The following is a 7,886-nucleotide window of genomic DNA, read 5'->3' as shown; positions in this document are numbered from 1 at the left end:
GGATTGACGGTGCAGACAAGTTTGATCCTAGGTACCTCCTTTTCGACGATTGGTTTAGAGGGAGACATCCACGTGAGCACTTCAAGCGGTGGGTTCTACCCCCCCTAACCCTCCGCCAATGACGGCTAAGGAGAAGCACCTAGCCGTAGTTAGACGACTCGAGGAACCTCCTCTGTGCGATTGCGGAGATCGAGCTGTGATAAACCCTGAGAATACGTTGGAGTTTGTGTGTCCAAACAAGCATGAAGTAAGTGCAAATTGTATGTGTTCAAATCTTGAGCTATATGTGTTCATGTACTAATGTCTCATTATTTAGGTGTTTTCAATGGCGAAGTGTCATTTCAAGGAATGGTTGTATGGTCCTAAGAACCAATGGCCGGAAGAACCGCGGAGGGTTAAGGAAAATAAGAAAGAAAGGGTAATCTACAAAGCACCTCCTGTCATGTGCGAATGTGGTGTTAAATCCAACTATGGCCTAGTTCCTACGGAGCTTGGAATATGTCATTATTGTGGCCATATGATTGAGTATGATGAGGTTCGTTATTTTGTGGTAAACATGGAATCGTATTTTGTTTCTTTTGCTAAGACATATATGATATAATATTTCTTTTGAACAGAGCACTAGAAAATGCAGGTGTGAATGTTATGATGGTCAAGCTAAGTTCTTGGATGAACTGAAGAAGTGGCAACTAATTACACGGAAGAGGGGATATGGACCTGACTACGTCAACCTATTCATTAAACATCACAAAGAAAAGATACGTGAGTTTGCTAGACAGCGCGGTATTTGCAACCTGATCGATGTTAAGCTTAACAAATGGGAATTGGAGAGACGGATGACGTTAGAGGAGAGGGCAAGGAATGAGGCAAGGAAGGAGACAAGAGTATAGATGCAGGTCTTGAACGAGCATATTGCTACATTATGTGACAGTGAGTGCTTGAAAGACTTTTTTTCGTTGCCTAATTTTAAAAGTAATATAATCGCGTTGGTAACTGATTGCATTTTATACATGAAGGGATTGGTTGCAGCGAGGAACATGCCGTAGAGGTGGCTCGTGCAAGGTATGAGGAGAAGTTAGATGAGCATAGATCGCGAGCTGGTCGCACCGTTCAATCACCGATTGTGTTGTCTGATGAGGGGGACGAGGATGAGGACGACACTGGCAGACTGAGTGAGCTCATTGCTCTAGCAAAGGCGGGCATGCAGACGCAGGAGGTTGAGGACGACACTGACAGACTGAGCGAGCTCATCGCTCTAGCAGAGACGGGCATGCAGGTGAAGGAGGCTGAGGACGACACTGGCAGACTGAGCTAGCTCATCGCTCTAGCAGATACGGTCTTATAGGCAGAGGAGGATGACGACACATTCTTCACTCAGGCCACAGCGGCCGTAGATAAAGCGGAGGCCTCTTACTATAGGCGACAGGCAAGTCAGAGCAACGCAGGTGAGCCTAGCCACAGCAACAGGGGTGTGGTAGAGGACTGGTACTCGGATGATGAGTTGCTTACTCAGTACGTTTCAGACTGAGGATTTGAAAGTGTATTTGCCCCTATGTTTACTATCGGCACGTACTTCTAGTATTAATATATTGTTTAATGTGGTATAGTATTAAACTTTTCATTATGTGGTTGTTTTTATTATTTATGGTCTTAATATTCCGCTTAATGATACAGACGTATTAAAATGTGAATACTTGCTGCAAAAAAAAAACTAATGATGTATGGCATTATATAAATCAACACACGAAACACATGAAATGGCATGTTACTACATGTACCGAACCTGGGTATAGAGTTTCCTTCGACTAAACCTAACATGCCTTAGGTAATTAAACCAAACAACAAACACATAGATGTGGTATGTGAAAAAGATAAAGTCATCCTAGTAGTGTAGCCACATAGCAAATTGTGTTGCACCTTCTCCATAGTAGCCTCCCATTGTTGTTGGTGGTGGTGGCGGGGGTGACGGGGGAGGCCCCTTGTTGTTGTGGTTAGGGCAGGTGCAATATGGTTCGTTGTAGAGTGCCTCCTGTGAATCGACACCATTGTTGTTGTCGTCCTGTCCGTCGTCCTTATAACCGCTGCTTACTGCCCGGTGACTGGGTTGCCATGAATCCTTAGGTCTAGCATCTTCTGACAGTCTTGGAGCGTGACTGTCATCTCCCCGAAAGGTAGGTGGAAGCTATGAGTCTCCGGCTGCCACCTATATTTAAGACAAAGCAATATTAATTGTCAAAAAGTCAATCGCATGAATAAATGGCCATGAATGGAGGCAATGATTCAATTTAATACCTGTCAACCAGTGCAGTTATGGCTGCTGAGTTGAACTTGGGCAACCCATGACGAACCTGAAAAGAGATGACATCCAGGCCAGCTCTTTGCAGGAAAGGAGTGTACCTATCGTCGTACCGCATGTCCAAGAACCCGCTGTGGGTTCTAGGACGAAGGAGCGGAAGGTCCTGCATCGAATAAAACATAGTCTCCTGTTACTTAACGAACACATGTACGTTCTTATAGATTATTACCTGCCCCAGTGCTATGAGACGTCCTCGGTGGGTCGCCTCGTACGTCAGGTCGAGCAGGTGGAATTGCCCCATTGAAAGGTCCTTGTTTGGTTTTGGTAATTGAGTGACAACTTAGGTGAACTAATTGTGTTTATGTGAGATACACAGGTGATTAGTCCACAGGTACATGTGTGTGAGCAACATATGCCATGGGAGGTGAAAATGGCTTGGAGATGTTGCAAAGCTCACACATGTGATGATGAAGGAGCTTATTGCACATGAGACATGACATTGAGTCATGTGATCAAGGTGGAGAAGATCAAGACAAGACTTGGCTTGATGGACCGGTTGCAAGCGTGAAGGGCAAGTCGAAGGCTTTGGAGTGATGGACCGCGTGGCGGTGAAGCTTGAGCAAGACTTAGCGCTGATGGACGATGGCAACGGTGAAGAGCAAGTAAAGTCAAGATCGATGAACCAATATGATCACGTGATGATATGAAGTGGATCATATCATTGTTGACCGTGTTGGTGCATGTGTTGCATCGACATTGAAGGAGATGGAATGGAATGCACAAGGCAAAGGTATAACCTAGGGCATTTCATTTCACTTGTCATAGGTGCGTAGAGAAGTTTATGATCAGGTTTAGGATAGATGGCCATACTATCAAGAGGGGCAAACTTATTTGCATATCGGTCATCTAGTGCCACTCGAGTGATCTAATTTTGCATCGTCGCTAGGATCGAGTGGCGTGGCAAGTTGAGTATCTAACATCCTTTGGGAAATGATTGTGAAAAGCTAACACACATACACATGGTGGTGTACACTTGGTGGTGTTGGCACATTTACAAAGGAGATGGAGTTGGAGTTGATGTGGATCAACTTGGTGAAGAAACTCCACCAACGGAGTGTCCGTCCGTAGAGTGCGGACAGTCCGACGGTGCCACCGGCGCCCTACACAGAAAAGACTGAGTCTCACTGGGTGCACCGGATGCTGGCACTCGAAGTGACCGGGCGCTAGCAGGGCGCGTCCGGTCAGGCTGACGTATGGTGACGTAGAAGCTGGAGTGTGACCGGACGCTGGGCTACGTCCGATCACGTGCGATCGGACGCGTCCGGTCATGTCTGGTACCTTACTAGAAACGACCGGACGCTGGGGTTGCTACGTCCGGTCAGTTGAAGCTGCTGCGTTCGGTCATCATTTGACCGTTGAACGCAGGGGACACATGGCGAGTCTCGCGTGACTAGACGCTGGGGTTCAGCGTCCGGTCGATCGGACCGGAGCATCCGGTCGTCCCGATTTTTGCCCAGTGAAGGGGTAACGGCTCTATTTGTTCGTGGGGTTATAAATAGAAGCCATGGTCGGCCTTGGGCCGGTAGCTGAGCATACTAGAGCCTTGGTGGCTTGTGTAGTAGTGCTTGGGAGCCCTCTATCTCACACATACTTGATAGTGATCATCCGATTGTGTGAGTGAGCGATTCTAGTGCGGTTGCATCGTGAGGTTGCATCGAGTGGCACTAGGTGATCGAGTTGCAAGCCGGTGGTGCTTGTTACTCTTGGAGGTTGCCACCTCCTAGATGGCTTAGTGGTGGTCTCCGTCGAAGCCCGCAAGAAGCTTGTGCGGAGCTCTGGAGAAGTGCTTGTGAGGGGCATTGTGCTCGCCCCGCGGGAGCCGCGAAGAGCAACTCTAGTAAAGCGTGTCATTGAGCTACCCTCACTCAAGGGGTAGGTTCTTGCGGCGCCCAACGTGCGGGCTTAGCGGGTGATGCTAATTAGCCGCCGAACCACCAAGTGAGCGGTCGACACAACGGGGACTAGCGTGTTGGCAAACACGTGAACCTTGGGAGAAAAATTATCGTGTCAACCTTGTTCTTCCTGTTGGTTTGCATCCCCATTACACAAGCTTGCAATTACTTTTATACATATTAAGCCTGTGTAGTTGCTCTTGTAATTAGATAGCTTGTGTAGCTTGATAATTACCTTCTTGCTTGTGTAGCATAGAAGTAGCTCTCTTGCGTGGCTAATTTGGTTTTAGTAACCTTGTTAGTCACATTGCTTAGTTTGTGTAGCTAAGTATTTGCGCTCTCTAATTAGGCATTGGTTGCCTTGTTATTGAGTATTGCTAGTGAGCTTAGTTAGCTTTGTGCTTTTGCTCCCTTGTTGCTTAAAGTACTAGTGGCATAGGTTTGTGTAACCTTGCTCATAGAATTGTTTAGGAGAGCTCTAGCTAGCCCGGCACCTTAGTTGCATAATTAGTATCTTTGCAAGGTGCTAGTGAACATATATAGAGGGGTGTAGTCTTGGCTAGACCGATAGTTTTAATTCCGCACTTGTTTCAGTTAGCCAACGTGATTAAGTTTTAAAAAGGACTATTCACCCCCCCTCTAGTCGCCATCTCGACCCTTTCACCCATCCTACAAAAAAGTGAATGAATTAGAATTTCAATATACAATGAAACATGAACTTACAAATGTATAAGTAATTGACACCAATACAAGCACAAAAAGAGACATGCATAATTAATTAAATGAAGACGACAAATATAAAATAATAAAATGAACCAATAGTCGCACCTCACTAATCTACCAATGGCAACTTCGTGATTTGTGGCCAAGTCTACCGCACTTGCCGCACTCGTACTGCTCGGGGTTAGTAGCAAATGGAGTTCCTCTCCCATGACTCATTCTTCCGGGTATCTGATCCATAACCATCCTGTGCCGTGTCCTCTGCCTTGATCCACGCTTGTTCCAACGGTAAGCTGGATCCGCAATGTACTTCGACCCATCATATGGAGGCCACTCTCCAGGGTCCCGGAAAGGCACGAAGCGGGGGCTCCATGTGTGCACAAGTGTGTCGACACTGAACTTGTGAGGTATCCTCCTCTCGATATTATAGTTGCGATGCCTAGCTGCTGCCATCAAATGAGAACATAGAAAGTGGTACTGCCTTGGTTTACCACAAGTGCACTTGAAATCTTGGAGGATAACCACATGTATCCTCGACTCTCGGACCTCGCCGTCGGACGTTGTACCGCCCCTATGCTCGACTTGATAAGTCCCTATGGCGTGGTCAAAGCATGCAACCTCATGTGTGCCAGCCCTTTGTCTTGTCTTCTCTAGGTGTGCCTTTGGTTTCGGAGCTCATATCTCTCCATCACTCCGCAACTGCAATGCATGGGCGTGTCTATCGTTGAACCAGGCAACAAGCTTATAGAAGGTGAATTGAACGATTGCATTCACGAGCATACCACGTATCCCCAATAGCAACATATTGAATGACTCTGCCATGTTGCTGCACTGAAACTCGTACCTCCATCCACCGGCGTCGTGAGCTCTCGTCCATTTCTCCAAATCCCTCATCAAACATGTGAGCCATTGTCTGCCTTCTGCATTTGATGCGGTTCTGACCTGCTCCAACTTTTCCTTAAAGTACTTGTCCTCAAGCTGTCGAGCAGCCTCCTGAAACAGATCAAAGTTACCCTTGACACCATCCTTCCAGAGTAGATTCTCGGCAAGGTGCCGAGTACATCAACGATGGTGCAAAGGTGCATACCCCTTTGTCTGCTCTCGCATAGCATTAAGTATGCCCTAATGCCTATCAAATATGACACCAACCTCCCTACCAGGCCCCACCATGTGTATCCGGACTAGCCTCAAGAACCATCCCCAACTGTCATTGTTCTCCTTCTCAACCAAAGCAAATGCCAAAGGAACCAACTTGTTGTTCGCATCACAGGATATGGCTATAAGAAGTGTGCCTTGGTATTTGCCAATCAAGAACGTACCATCAATGGAGAAGACGGGACGACAGTGCCTAAAGGCCTCGACACACTAAGGGAAGCACCAGAAGGGATGAAAGAATATCTGCTTCCCATCCTTCCATGCATTAGGTTTTGGGATGTACTCATAATGCATTCCTGGATTCACCGCTTTGATTGCATTGAAAAGAACTGGCAGCTGCTCATACCCATCCTCCCAGTCCCCATATATCATCTTCTACACTCGCTGCTTAGCCCTCCATGCTTTACCATAAGTTATCACATATCCTCCATACAATGCCTCAATGGTCCTGATAATTGTCCTCACCTTTATGTTGGGTTCTCCCTGCAAAATTCCCATCAACCGCTTGGCAATGAGGGTAGATGTCAACTGTCAATGCCTCAGTGTCAGCTCATGGTCAGCACAATTGTGTGGCCCGACAACTTTTGTGATCTTCCATTTTCCGGTTACCTGTTGCTTCCTTGCACAAACCCTCCATGGGCAGCGTTCCTTGTCACACACAATTGTGTAACGGCGCTCCGCATATGAATGCAATACCCTGTAAGGCCTCTTTTGTATCACTGCAAAAGCCTGCAACCACCTCTTCAAAGCAGGGAGGTCATTAAACACCCTCCCATTCTCAATTACCATGTTAGGACCGCCCTCAGGAGCTTCTAGGAGCTCATCATCACGTCCTTCTGCAAATGCCTGATCGGAATGAGCAAGATCGCTGAACTCGTGAACTCTAGGATCACGGCGGCCGGGAAAGATACGCCTCATCATCTCAACATCACTCTCCGTCAGCTCTCCAATAGGGCGATCATCATCAGAATCAAGAGCCCTAGCCATCTCATATGGCTCCGAATCATGCATAATTTCAACACTATTGGAGCCACGGAATCCATCTCCAAAGTGCACTTGCGCAGCAACAAGGGGCACATCCACATTCTCAGGAATGTCTCCTGCAACATCAGTGCAGAAATGAGGAAAGAATGAAAGAAATAGATGTAAGAAATGGGGTAAGCTCCCAAAAACCATGCGGTTAAGGCACTTACTCGGATGATTCTGTGTTAAAGGGATCTCATAAGGAGGATCTGCCATGGAAACATGAGTCTGACAACCATCTACAAATACCACATTGGGGGTAGATTGAGCATCGGGAACCGTAGGTGCAATCTGCACATGTAGGTAAGGTTCCGGAACAGGAGGGTCAATGTGTGCCTGATGATCCATTACTGGGGTAAACCCATGACGGATGGGATCAACTAACACCTGGCGCACAACCACGACCAAATATTGCAGCTAGCTCTTCATAGCCGATCTCACATAGTTCTCCCACTGATCCGCACAACCAATTGAGATCATTCGCCTAAAGATGTTCGGAGGAGAACCTAGGTGCAGTACACCATCAACTGCAATGTCATCATCTCCAAGGCAATGCAGCTCCTCCCGAGCCTTTGCAACCATCTCACTAAATGAAGGCCTATCATTGAATAGCACAGGCACGCTTTGCATATCAAGAAACTCAACATATCCATAGCGATCGCTTTCAACGGTGCCTCCATGATATATGGTCACTAGGTTGTCCATCTAGTTCAAACACATAACGAAACACATGTCCTTTA

This window comes from Miscanthus floridulus, chromosome 15 (assembly GCF_019320115.1).
Source record: "Miscanthus floridulus cultivar M001 chromosome 15, ASM1932011v1, whole genome shotgun sequence".
NCBI lineage: Eukaryota > Viridiplantae > Streptophyta > Magnoliopsida > Poales > Poaceae > Miscanthus > Miscanthus floridulus.
This window is presented reverse-complemented; position numbering follows the sequence as displayed.